The following is a 13,596-nucleotide window of genomic DNA, read 5'->3' on the forward strand; positions in this document are numbered from 1 at the left end:
TAAGCATTTGGAAAAACCGAAAGAGTACTATAAAAGTAGTATGGAAAAGTTTCAACCTCGCTATAATCGCTGTATCGCCCTAGAAGGCAATTATGTTGAATAATAAAATTGAATTTTGCAAAAAAGTTGACTATGCCGAGCCCTGGTGGTGATTATCTTAATTAATTTCTATTTAAATCCATTTTTACCATTAAATGTCGTCAGTAAATGATAAGAAAGATAGATTTTCGTATATTTACAATGGTTTCATTGGACCAAACTCATTAATAATCTTCGAAATGTTTATGTTTGATAACACAAAAAGGGTTATTAGTACTAACTTTCAAATACTTTTCAGAAGCTCATGCTATGGATAATGGCAATGCAATCAATGCAAACACCTCCAGGCTTTAGTATACATGACATTGCTTCTTTCCTCATACTTACGTTTTTTTTTTCGTGAGTTAATGTATTCCAATTCTTTTCCATTTGACGACTTATCAGAGAGCAGAATCATAGAGAGTAGATGATCTAGGTAGATGGTTATACTCTATTATCCTCAAAGTTTCGTCCAGAGTCCGGTTGCAAATGTTAGACGTTGATAGAGATTTTATTAGAAAGATGTTCAGGCTTTTTCTTCACTTCTTTCTGGTGGCTAATCTGAGCGACCATTTTGTTCCAACATCTATGCTTCTTTGTTGCATTCCGAGTCACTTTTCCGTCCTTTTTCAACTTCTGATAATTGCCCATTATTTCTCAATTGGGTGGAATTGAGGGCAGTTGAGTGGATTGGCGTCCTTTTCGTAGAAATCCACCCCGTTGTTCCGATACCACTGTAGTGCATCTCCGTTGTAGTGGTAGTTTGTGAAATCAGACCCAAACTTTACGATTTATTGTGAGATTAGATTTGCGGAAGAATACGGGTTTCCAGCCACTCTTGCTTGTATACTTTGGATTCTATAGACTTGTTTGTCACGAGCCTCTTTTCTGCAACTACCAAAACCTTGCCAGATGATAAACTCGAGCAGTGGCTTTATAGAACTTTTATGACGACATTGAACGGGCGTGAACTGGAAACACACACCTGGTCTTGGCTCCGAGAACGGGTGTCGAAAGTGGCTAAGTGAGGGGGTGCGAACGAGTCAGAGCGCTATATCTCTCCCGGGGAAGGCCTCCCGGGTCATGGAGGCCTTGCCAACCCGCTGTCTCCCGGGCAAAGGAGATACACCCAATAAAATGGAGCTACGATCACGAAGAGTTATAAGAATGCGATCACCCGAGGAGGGTCCCCGAACTGGAGCTGGTCCTGGAACGGGCGTAAGAGCGAGCGGCCAGCGGCTGGAGGGCGATGTGCAAGAGCGGACCACCAGCCGGGTTCAACCCGAAGAGCTACCGCCACTCGGAAACAGCAGCCATCGACATCACCCAAGAAACGCTGCAACTTCGAGGCGTGTTGCGACTGCCAGACGACAGTCGTCCACACTTGTGGGTACCACTAGGCGCCGGATCATGTGGACACACGAAATGAACGAATTCGTGATCCGCGCCTATTACATCTGCACTGCTTTGGAGACGGACATGAGCGGTCGCCCTCGAATACTAACAATGTTCGAGGAAGCGTATCCAGAGTTCGTCGGGAGGCTTGATCAGAACGCGATGAACGCGAGGCGTAGAGCGATAGTACGCAACAACATGCTCTCCCAAACGCAAATCGACGAGATCAAGCAGCAGGTGCAGAGAGAAATAAGCTCCAGGAACAACAGAGCAAGCGATGTGTCGAGACGAAGTTCAGTACGGCTGAGCAATTCATTCGCGAGTGGGGCACGCGAATCAGCACCAGTGGAGGCCACAGTACAACAACCCACTGAGCCGGAAGACCCACAGCCAGATCAACAACTACTACGCGATCTGGTCTTCCACTACGACGAGGCGATCTCACAGTTCCGCGACACAGACCCATTGTCGCGCCCCAGGATCCCGAAGTTGCTGCATTCCCGCAGGCTGACAAGTGCAGTAAAGCTCATGAACGAGCACGTTCTTCCGCTGCACTTGGTTGATGCTGAGAACATGGAGGAGCTGCAACTGAAAGTTTACTGCGCTGCTGTGGCGACCGCCAAAAGTTTAGGATACCGTATTAGGCCAAGAGGCGGACTGCTCCAACATCTCCGTGAAAGGCGTGAGCCTCCATGGCGAAGGAGATTGGAGCAACGGATCCTAAACAAGCGCGCCGCAATTGGAAGACTGATGGCGTACAAAAGAGGCAGCAGATCGGCGAAATTATGTCGCCAAGTTGCTGTGATCGTGCGGCCTACTGAACTTCGCCAGCTGGGAGCTCACCAGCTGACGGAAAAACTCGACACACTGGTACAGCAATTGAGCGTCCTAACTAAACGGCTGAAACGTTACTCTGACTCTGCAAAGCGCCAGGAACAAAATCGGATGTTCAGAGATAACGAAAAAGCGTTCTACGACCACATTAGCGACGAGAAGCTCGACTACCGCGAAGGTTTGCCAGATATTAGCGATGTGACGAACTTCTGGGCTGGTATTTGGGAGACCCCAGTACAACATCGCGACGGGCAAATGTGGTTAAGACCGGAGGAGGAGAGTTGTGGTGAAATTGGAGAGATGCCAGCTATCATCGTCGAAGAGAACGATGTCCGCGAAGCCTCGCGGTACCTGAGGAACTGGGCAGCACCGGGCCCCGATGGTGTTCAGAACTTCTGGCACAAGAAGCTGACCGTCGCACATCAAAAGATAGCTGAGTGCTTCAACAAGGTGCTACGTGACCCACACAACCTCCCTGAATTCGCCACCCGTGGCGTCATATTCCTCCTCCCGAAAGACAGCAACACATTGAACCCATCAAAGTACAGGCCGATAACGTGCCTATCGAGTCTGTACAAGATATTAAGCAGCATCATAACCGCCAAAGTTTCTGCCCACTGCGAACAACACCATATCATCGAAGAAGAGCAGAAAGGATGCAGAAAAAATACGCATGGCTGCAAAGACCAGGCCATCATCGACGCAGCCATAGTCGGCCAGGCGGTTTATAACCAGCGGAACCTAAGCATGGCCTATATCGATTACAGGAAGGCTTATGACTCCATACCTCATTCGTTTCTCGTCCGGGTATTGGAGCTCTACAAAATTGATCCCGTCGTCGTTAGGTTCCTGCTGCATGCGATGAGGCAGTGGAGCACATCTATGCACCTTAGTGATGGGGAAAATGTGTTGCAGTCTAAAACGCTGCAGATAAAGAGGGGGATATTCCAAGGCGACTCTTTCAGCCCGCTTTGGTTTTGTCTGGCACTGAACCCCCTCAGTAGGACGCTCAATAGAAACGGTCATGGCTATAAAATAAGGTATGGCGACGGCGCCCACGAAGAAGTGACCCATACCTTTTACATGGACGATCTCAAGGTCTACGCTGATTCACGTCAGCGTCTAGGTGTAGCTATCCGGGTTGTCGAAGAAATAAGCAGGGACATCTGTATGGAGTTCGGCCTCGACAAGTGTCGCTGTGTCCACCTGCTGAAAGGACAACTTACCGAATCCGGAGGCTACGAGGTCTATGACGGCGAGTTTATAAGAGACATGGTTCGTGGCGAATCCTATAAATATCTTGGATTCCGACAGCTCACCGGGATTCGCCACTCCGACATCAAGACGGAGCTGCGAGACAAGTTCTTGAGTCGAGTGAACTGTGTCCTGATGACTTTCCTCAAAGCGGGGAACAAGGTACGCGCGATCAACACATTCGCGGTTCCCCTGCTGACCTTCAGTTTTGGTGTAGTCAAATGGAGCAAAACTGACCTAGAGGACCTTGAGAGGAGGATGAGGAAAGCATTCAAAGAGGCCGGAATGCACCATCCTCAATCGGCACTGGAGAGAGTTTCACTACCACGCAAAGAAGGGGGACTTGGAATAGTCGACATATCTGCACTGTGTGTTGCCCAGGTACAACAACTGCGCGAGTACTTCGCAGAACGCGCCAACCAAAACGCGCTATACCGGGCTGTATGCGCCGCCGACAGAGGATACAGCGCTCTGCACTTGGCGCAAGCGGAGTACCAACTCAACTGCAATCTGCAGACAGTGGAAGAGAAGATTGCAGCTTGGAAGCAGAAGGCAGTGCATGGTGCCCACCCCCATCAACTGGACCGGCCACACGTCGACAAGGCCGCATCTAATCTGTGGCTAACGCGTGGTGAACTCTCTTCAGTAGTAGAAGCCGACATGATAGCCATCCAGGACAGGATAATGCCGACGAGAAACTGCAGGCGGTACGTCTGGCATCAAGACGTTGATGACATTTGCCGGATGTGCCATCAACCAGGTGAAAACATAGAGCACATTATGGGAGGCTGTCCCGTTTTGGCCAACGCAGCCTACACCGAGCGCCACAACAACGTGGCCCGTATTGTTCATCGACAACTGGCGCTCCAATGTGCTCTACTGGAAGACAACGTACCAAACTACCGGTACCTGCCTGCACCTGTCCTGGAAAATGACCGTTTCAAGCTGTACTGGGATCGCACTGTTCTGACCGACCTCTCGATCCACCACAACTGCCCAGATATAATGGTTTACGACAAGAGCAACCGCAAAGTCACCATCATCGATGTCGCTATTCCACTGAACCAGAATCTGGTGGAGACCCACGGTCGCAAAATTTGCAAGTACCGACCATTGGCCGTGGAGCTCAATGAATTGTGGGGGCTAAGGGAGGTCCCTCTCTGGAACTGGAATTGTCCCGAAGACTCTTCTGGAGGCGCGCTTACGGTGTTGAACATGGAAAAGGAATTGGCTGGCATCCAAAAGTCGGTCATCCTTAGTACCTGCGCGATTGTCCGACAATTCCTCGGCCAGGACTAAAAAGCACGAGCATGCAGATACGTGCATTCCGCAGAGCCTAGTCCGCCTTTGGCATTCAGAAGCCCGGGGGCAGGTGAATATTCTGGCTAGGTTCGCCTGGGTACTTAAGTGAGATAAGTTTGCCTGAAAACGAAAGTTACGAATCGTTCATTCTGAGAATGCGCATATCATTCTGTTATTCTGGTACAATTAGCTCCTCTAATTAACTCCAAACATTCATCGATCGGTTAGAAAAGAACGACTAAACGTATCAACACGAAACGTTCACTGGGGTTTATGGAATACACTCGGCCAAAAAAATTACCTGCAAACATTAGAGTTTACTACAATATTCGAAGGATTACAGCAGATAAAAATCTTGTGTTTGGCAAAAATATTTTTTTCTCGTCAAAGTAACAAATTATTCTTGTACAGAATTTTTTGGAGTTTCCAAAGCTGCTTTCGATTTCCGATGCGGTCATTGTAAAATATGAAAGGGTAATTTTTCATTCAAGCTGAAACATCTCTGTATGAAAAAGTCCTAGAGGAACGTTCAAGGAACCAAATGAAAGCTAGTTGATAAGGTTAATTGGATTTGTTATTGAGTTGGTTTACAAAAAAATTGTGTTAGTCCACAAAATCATGGAATAATAGAAACAAATTGTTGTTTTATTTTTACCCGTATTGTTGTTCACTACACCTTCACACACCAATATAAAAATGTGTACGTAAATATGCTAATACCTGAAAGCTGGAGCTTTAAAATGATGTATATATTATCTATATGTGTTGATTTTTCACGAAGTTACAGCATGTCAAAGATCACTTAGAATTTTCGACTTCACACTCTGTTCCTTTAATTTTAATGTCGAGTGTATTAGAAAATTACATTTACAAACAACATTTCAAAACGAACGAATAATAAGTTTTGTTTCTCTTCAAACTTTCTATGCATAAGAATCATCGGCAAACGTGATTTTCCGAAAAAAATGCGAAAAGCAAATGTTGTCAAAGGAAACAGATATTTGATGATGCTTAAAAAATAAAAAAAATAATGGTAAAGTTTAATTTTTTTGAAGAGGCGTTGTAAGGGCCACCCTTTAGTACACCTTGTTTGTTTTCCTTTTCTTTACTTCTTTTATGCGAAAGTTGTATGATACGCACCTGGTCATGATAAAATAAACATATTTTTCTCATCTGATTTGTTCTATTTTTACGTTTTTTCATTTTTTTTTCAATATAGTTGGTATTAATAACGATACATTTTTTTCAAAATTTTTCCCAATCTTCTTTTTTTATATCTTTAAAATAAAATTGCTCCAACACAACAGATGACGTGTTCGTTTCATATTTGGAAATAAAATCTATGCATTGGGTCCTAAATGTGACAAATATGATAAACGCGGTAGCATTTCTTAGCCAAGCATAACCTTGACGGTGACGTTCTGAACGTTCTTTCTTTAGAAGCATTGTTCAAACGGTGCAATAAGTGAACATAAATATCTGTGTTAACCATTTTTATGCTTCGAATTGATTAATTGATTGTTTAAGCCAGGTACTCATCACATTTCCTGGGGACATTATTATACGAACATCGGAAAAAAGTCATGTTTTGCACAGAGCAGCTTCCTTCTCTGAATGGTACACAGCGTTTAACATTTACCAATGTTATCTCTTTCCAAGATACTGGTACTCAAACCATACTCAAAGGATCAATGACATTCTTCAATACGTTTCCCTACATAAAAATACATTCAAAATGCAGTTTATGGCCCACTGGCGGCCACCCCCATAATCTCATTCAGACGAGGCCAAAACGATGGAGCAGAAGGTAAAACAGACAAAAATATTACTCTTTCCCAGCTGCAATCTCTGCTGCCCCACAAATTGTGAATAAATTTGCCTCGAGGAGATTCGCTTCCCAGCCATACACTCTCAGAAACTTCCATCCTCTTGAACACGGATTTTCCCTGAGTACACACGAACGAAGTAGAATATTAACCGTGTTTTTCTTTCTTCTGTGTCGACCAGTGGATTACGATGCTAGAAGTTCAGTCTTGTCTTCGGAAGGGAGAGAAAGATATTACGTAGTCCCCCATATCGACGTGTCGTTAGTTTCAATTAAACTTGTCACATTCAGCCCAGTTCAACACTTCCTCCAGCCATTTGTCCTCTGTATTCCACACTCAACAGTGGGTCAAGTGATGTTTCCCGAGCTAGTACTGTTAGCAATGGCAATTGACTACGAGGGAGTAAGGATATCTAGTCTGGCGAACATCTATTTCGAACATAATCGCAAGAGTAGTTCAGTGTTTGGATAGAATCCTTCCGCAAACATATAATCGAGGACGTAAGCTGTTTAACATTCGACCTGGAAAAATATATCGATGCTACAGGTTCTTGTCTGTTCAAGAGAATGATCATTATCCTGCCAGGGCTGTGACCTTCGCTTTTTTTACAACAAATTGATAGCGTGACGGTGATTGCGAGTTAGAGTGATGATAAACAAGACAGATATCGCGATTCCACAACCTCTGCAAACATTAATTATTAATACAAACGATTTGAAATTGCTCGACCCGTGTGTAGCTTTTTTCTTTCACCCTGAAGCCGGACACGCGAACTCCAGAACCAATGTTTCACTGCCACTTTGTTTGAATTATTGACAGCACTTCGAATACCGGAAGGTTGATAACAACCAGCTTCACTCGCCATATACTTTGCTCACTCAATTACATGATTATGGAGGATGAATGCCTCTCGCGTGCAACTTTTTCTCTCAGCTAAAATTTCGAATCGTGATAAATGACCGCATTTTGTCGCCCTGTCTTCGGCTATTCATAAACTCGTAACATTCTAAGTTCGTTATCACCATTGGGAGGGATGGAGGAAAACAAAGTGTGAAAATAGTGCACACTTTTTTTTGAGGGTGAAGCGAAAAACAAAATGTTGCGATCGATGCCCTCCCAGGCAATGCAGATAAATGAATTGTAGAAGCTTATCCGCGAAGTGCGACGACTACCGAATGAGGCTGAAAATAAGAAAACCGTTCTTCGACTATCGTTGTCTGAGCGCTTTCAAGCTCCATCCGAGTCACCGAATTGGCAGCGAGAACAAAATCGTTGCGCTTATACGTGGTATTTCACGGATCGTAGGGTTGTATTTAGGCTTGAAGAGTTGCGATTATGCCAGCAATTTGTTTTTCAAATTGAAGAGCAGTGGAATGTGCGTTTTATGAACAGCGAACAGCGTGACCTGATGATATCGTAACATTATCTGAACAAAACGAAGTTTATTATCCCTACTGACATGAAATACCATCTGAATTGATTTTTCCCTATTTTAAAGCTGATCGTAAATTGATAGGGCATTCTTCTATGAGACGAATCGAATGTTACTTCGCTAGTCTCTTTCATTTTGGTATTACAGGAGCCGAACTCGACGATAAACAGTCGAGTTGGTCGTTTGACGCACCCACTTGAAAACTAGTGATTCAATCCAGTCGTCAAGCAAAGCTGCATTTTGATCTTGTTCAACATGTTGATTGGCGAAGACAAGCATTGAAGTGCTTTCATTCCGCGCTTTTAAACCGCTTCATAAGACCGAAAGCCAGCCCGCTCATATAACATTGATCAAAATAGTCAGAGATATATTAATTGTATTACAATCGCTTCTAGTCGTGTCCCTCGGTTCTATTTGACCCATTCCAGCGTGACGTGACAACGTTTTGACTCACTAAAAACAGTTTTTTTCTCAGTTTCATATATAAATCACACGATTTCCAAAAAGCAAACGATATCAAAGTAAAATTGAGAAAAAATCCTACAAGAATCATTAGTTGGAGAATATTTTATAGTTGAATTCACTTGTTGTCAGTCCAATACTTTTGTGACGTGACAACACCTGACTTTTGGACATTAATGTTGGATTTTCAGTTCCGTTTGATAACATTCAAATAAACTTTGTTCTACGATTCATCAACCAAAAATAGACGAAGATTCCTGTACACTCAGTTTTCAAAAAACTTGCAAGTATCGGCATTTATTGTATGACGTGACAACACACTGTGTGTGAAAAAAAAACCAATCTCCACAGAACGTTGTCACGTCATAAAATCAATGAAGAGTATCAAATATGAATTTCACCGTATTGTAGCAAGCTATACAATGTTTATGTTAGTTCTATTCTGAATACTCCTCACTTTCTTCTGAGATTTCTGGTTGGATCTGGTTGTATCTCAGGAACGGTGCTTTCACCGAATTTTCGGTAATGTCAAATGGAAAGTATCGCAACGCTGACAATTTTATAATATGATGATTTTTTTCGTGCTTTCTTCATTCAAAATAAGTTATATAGATTGAATCTACCTGTTGTTGAAAAAATCGGGTGGCTGAACCGATCTCCAAAAGGTGGTCCTTAACCGACCACCAGTTTTCACTTCGTAGTTATTCAATACGTTTTCTCTGGTGCTTACCATGATAGCTCGCACAAGCCTGGCTCAAGCCTGGGCGGCGCTCACTACCGAGGGAACGCATTTGCTATCAAAAACTTTTGATTAACTCTATGTATTTGTACATGCGTTGTTCTAAAGACAAACAATGTGATAATTGAGTAATTTGGCATCAATTCATAACATTCAGCAGGTCGTGAATTGTTCGGGTATTTTGGTTATTGTTTAAGGTATATTAGAAGATGTATTTTACATTTTTTGAGTGTACGAATAATGATTATTATGCTGTTGACAGCTGGATGCGTAGATACTGTCTGAATATAGGTACCATGCTGGTGGTATCGCTTCTGAAGGAACGGGGTGCCGTAGAACAAATTCCAATGAATTTTGAAACTTTAGGGCAATACCTTAAGCGTTACATACGGGTTTTTGAAAATTCGAAAAATTGCCGAAACGGCGGCCATTTTTGTTATAAATGAGATATGGAAAAATCTTAAAATAGAGATTTTTTTATTTAATCGAAAAAATGAGATATCAAAAAACGGCTATGTAACGCCTTATATAATTCATTGCTACATGCTTATAAAAATTTTCAGCTAAATCGGTTGAGTAGATCCTGAGATATCGTTACCACCAGTTGAAATAACATGGTTTCGAGAAAAACGCGTTTGAAAATTCGTACATCAATACTATATCCCTTGAGGTGACTTAATACTTTTGGCTGCATCTTTTCAACGAAATCAAATGTCGAAAAATCCTTTTAGGACAACCTATGATTCCCAAAAATGCAAAAAAAAAATCAATTTTTTTGATTTTCCAAACCGGGGACCCCTCTCAAAATCAAGATTCGGTCGCTATTATTCATTTTATTTCTATTTCAATTTCATTTCAATTTCATTTCAATTTCATTTCAATTTCATTTCAATTTCATTTCATTTCAACAATTAACCCTTTGCGGTCGGATTTAATATACCTTCAAAGAGATCCTCTTATCTTTTCACGGTTATTATAATTTGTATATACCGAGTAGCGGTACCTATTGTTCATAGAAACTTTGTATACATTCGTGAGAAAGTTCACTATGCATTGAAATTCATTCAGAAAAAAAGTGAACAATTACATCGTTGAATAAAGTATTCAGTACGATTCCTTGCTGTGGTAGCTGAGAGAAGACAAACGACCGCAAAGAGTTAGATGTCATCAGTATATGGTAAGAAAGTTAGAGTTTTGCTTATCCACGATGGTTTCAACCAAGATGATTTGACCAAAGACATAGATAATTTTCGAAATGTTTATGTTTGTTAATGCATATAGATTATGAGTACTAACGTCCGGACATTTTTCAGAAGCTCATGTTGTGGATAATGGCGATGCATGGGGGTGAATCTAACGAATTTACGTCGCCCTGGGGTGTGAATCTAACGTAAATTCGTCAATTACCTCGACACAATTTTGAAGCAAAATGTATTTTCTAGCTCAAAAGAGTTATTCTGGGATGAACATTATGGTTTTGAACAAGATAGTGCTCCTTCCCATACAGCAAAGGTGATACAGCTATGATGCCAGGAAAATTTGTCTGATTTTACTACTTGTGATGAATGGTCCCCATCTCTCTCGACCTTAACCCCCTAGATTATTTTGTTTGATCGTACATGCATTTAAAGCTTAATGATTACAAATTACAAAAAAATATGTATGTAAAATATTATTATACCTGAAAGTTGTAGCTTCAAGATAGTGCACATCCCATCGGTATGCGTTGATTTTTCACGAAGATACAGCATGTCAAAAATCACTTGAAATTTCCGACTTCGCATTCTGTTCCTCTAACATTCGAGTGTAATATTATAATAGTTTTCAATCGTGTTGAATATGATGTTATGGTCACTAATACTGATCCGTCGATTTTAAAAGCATATTATAAACAAACACGTTTTCATCGCCAAACAAATAAAAATAGAAAACTTATCCCGGTGCTCGGTTCTACCCTGGCGAATTTGTTATCTTACCCTTACCTCGAGAGCATTCTTAGTGCTCGTGGAAAGCATAAATATTGTGCTTCCACTAACGGATTTCTGCACCCGGTCGTTCGGATAGCAAAGGATCATACCCCACCGAGGGTCCTTGCTTGAACACAACGACAGAGGAGGAACCTTGCAAGAAAGAAAACGATAGGCCAAAACCGAATTGAACGAACTGGCTACTGCTATAAACGAAGATGCCACTTCCACAGATCGCTTTTCACACTGCCCCAGCTTCAACTGACGGGTACAAGGCAATTCCACGAGATTGAATTAAGTTTCCAATATTTTTTCTCTTCCGTTGTCTATCGCTTTTTTCGCGCACTGAGGCGCCAAGGTGGGGCAGGTTGCTTTTAAGAAGATGCAAAAAAGAATGCGCCTGTCGCCTTTACTACAGATTCTTCCGTTTTTTTTTGCGAGCTACCTTCCACGGTTGGTCAGACCTTGCATACTTTAGGCACCGTGAACTGAAGAGTGCTGATGGCAAAGTATGTTTTGTTCCGGCCGGGGAAATTCAAATCATTTTTATCTCCCGCTTCCTCGCGGGATTTCTGACGAGGGGTAAGACGCAACTCGTGAAGCGGGCAATGGAACGAAGACGATGGAAACTCTTGCTGGAAAGTTTAATTAGAGGATTCATTTTTTTGCGCTTTTCGGCACTCAACCGGCAGCGGAAGTTTAACCTGGAAAATAGAAAGTGGTGAAAAAATTAAGAAATTTTAATAACTCAATTCAAGTTGTATTAAAAGTGGAAAAAATCAGAAACGTTTTTTAAGTGGAAGTTCCGCCGGGTCCTTCGAAACAAATCTGATTATCTTCTTGCGCTAGACACTGACATTTAATCTACCAAAAGGTCCTCCTTTTGATACAATACCAATGCTGATCCCATTATCAAGGATGACCTTTTCTTGTGTTTTTATCTACAATAAAAAGGGTTCATTGCTCTAGGAAATGTAAAAGAATCGAAAGCGGAAAGCAACAAAAGCTTTCTTCGGGACATTTCTATCCACCTTACTTCGTCTTTCCAAACGGACTCCTCCCTGCGAAGGTTCCGAGAAGAGCTAGATTTTGGGTCAAGAGATATTTTTTCTCCAAGTTTTTTTTTATCGAATCAAACGATGAGCTGCCCCAGTCCCCTCCACAGCCCGAAGGGAAAATAAGATTTATATGGAATTTAATAAGACTTGTTTATCATTCACGCCACTCCGGTATCGTAAAATTTCCATTCTTTTGAAATCATCCATTCCAATGCGCGAGGATTTACGTTATATTTTATTTCCATGAGGTCTCGCATATCCCGGTTGGAAACAACAATTCCCCGAACATTTTTCTGTGGAAGCTCAGCAACATGGAGCTATTTCAGGCAGCACGACTTATGGCTCAAAGTCCCTAGAGCGTAGTGAGAGGAAATGCTTGTCGAACTGTAACATTTTAACAATTCAGCTAACCAGCTGATTGCTGGCAAACCAACCATGAACCGTACGAAGTGTATTAAAAATTGGTATATGATTAGTCGAGAGCCTTTTTTCAAAGCAGAACCATTCCAAAGTGGCATTCAAAACAAACTAACGATTCATTGTATTTATTCCTCGTAGCTCGTAGAATTTCGTCGGAACGGACCAAGCTTTTTAGTACAGCTAGAAAAGAGAGCAGCAGAGATGAGAGAGAGAGCTTTCTCCGATGGGGGCGCCCTATGAATGTTGTTCAACTTCCATTGGTATGAGCGGTGAATATAGTAATGCAACGAAATCCGGACGCTTAAGCGCTTACGAATATAACTTCAACTACTAAAAAATATTGACATATCATAGCATGAAACATTAGCGTTCCTATAGAATTAGAAGGCCTTCATATAACTTATGAATCACAAGATTCCACAAAATCATGTTAGATTTGTTAAAAATTTTAAATTTCTTTCATCGTATCGTGATTTTAAATCCGGACACTTTTTTAATCATGCTTTGAAATCTGGACGCTTTCGCTTTTAAATTTTTTCAATTCTTTGAGAGAAATTAATTATCCTTGTGCTTGTCTGGAACAGCGTCCGTGGTGGTCTTAACAACTACACCGTCAGGTGATGTAGCATCGGTATCCTTTGGTTGTAAGTGCTTCCTTGCTATGTGTATAGCTCCTGTAGGGATCTGATCTCAACGGATACTAAGTTCTGCTTATGTAATAGAAAGGAAAAATAGAATGGGAAAGTGGTTCACCATACCCGATCGATTTAGCCACTTTCAGCGATTTCACAATTGTTTCCCCTGACCACGCCGGATTTTTGATGTGGGT

Source organism: Toxorhynchites rutilus, chromosome 3 (assembly GCF_029784135.1).
Source record: "Toxorhynchites rutilus septentrionalis strain SRP chromosome 3, ASM2978413v1, whole genome shotgun sequence".
Classification (NCBI taxonomy): domain Eukaryota; kingdom Metazoa; phylum Arthropoda; class Insecta; order Diptera; family Culicidae; genus Toxorhynchites; species Toxorhynchites rutilus.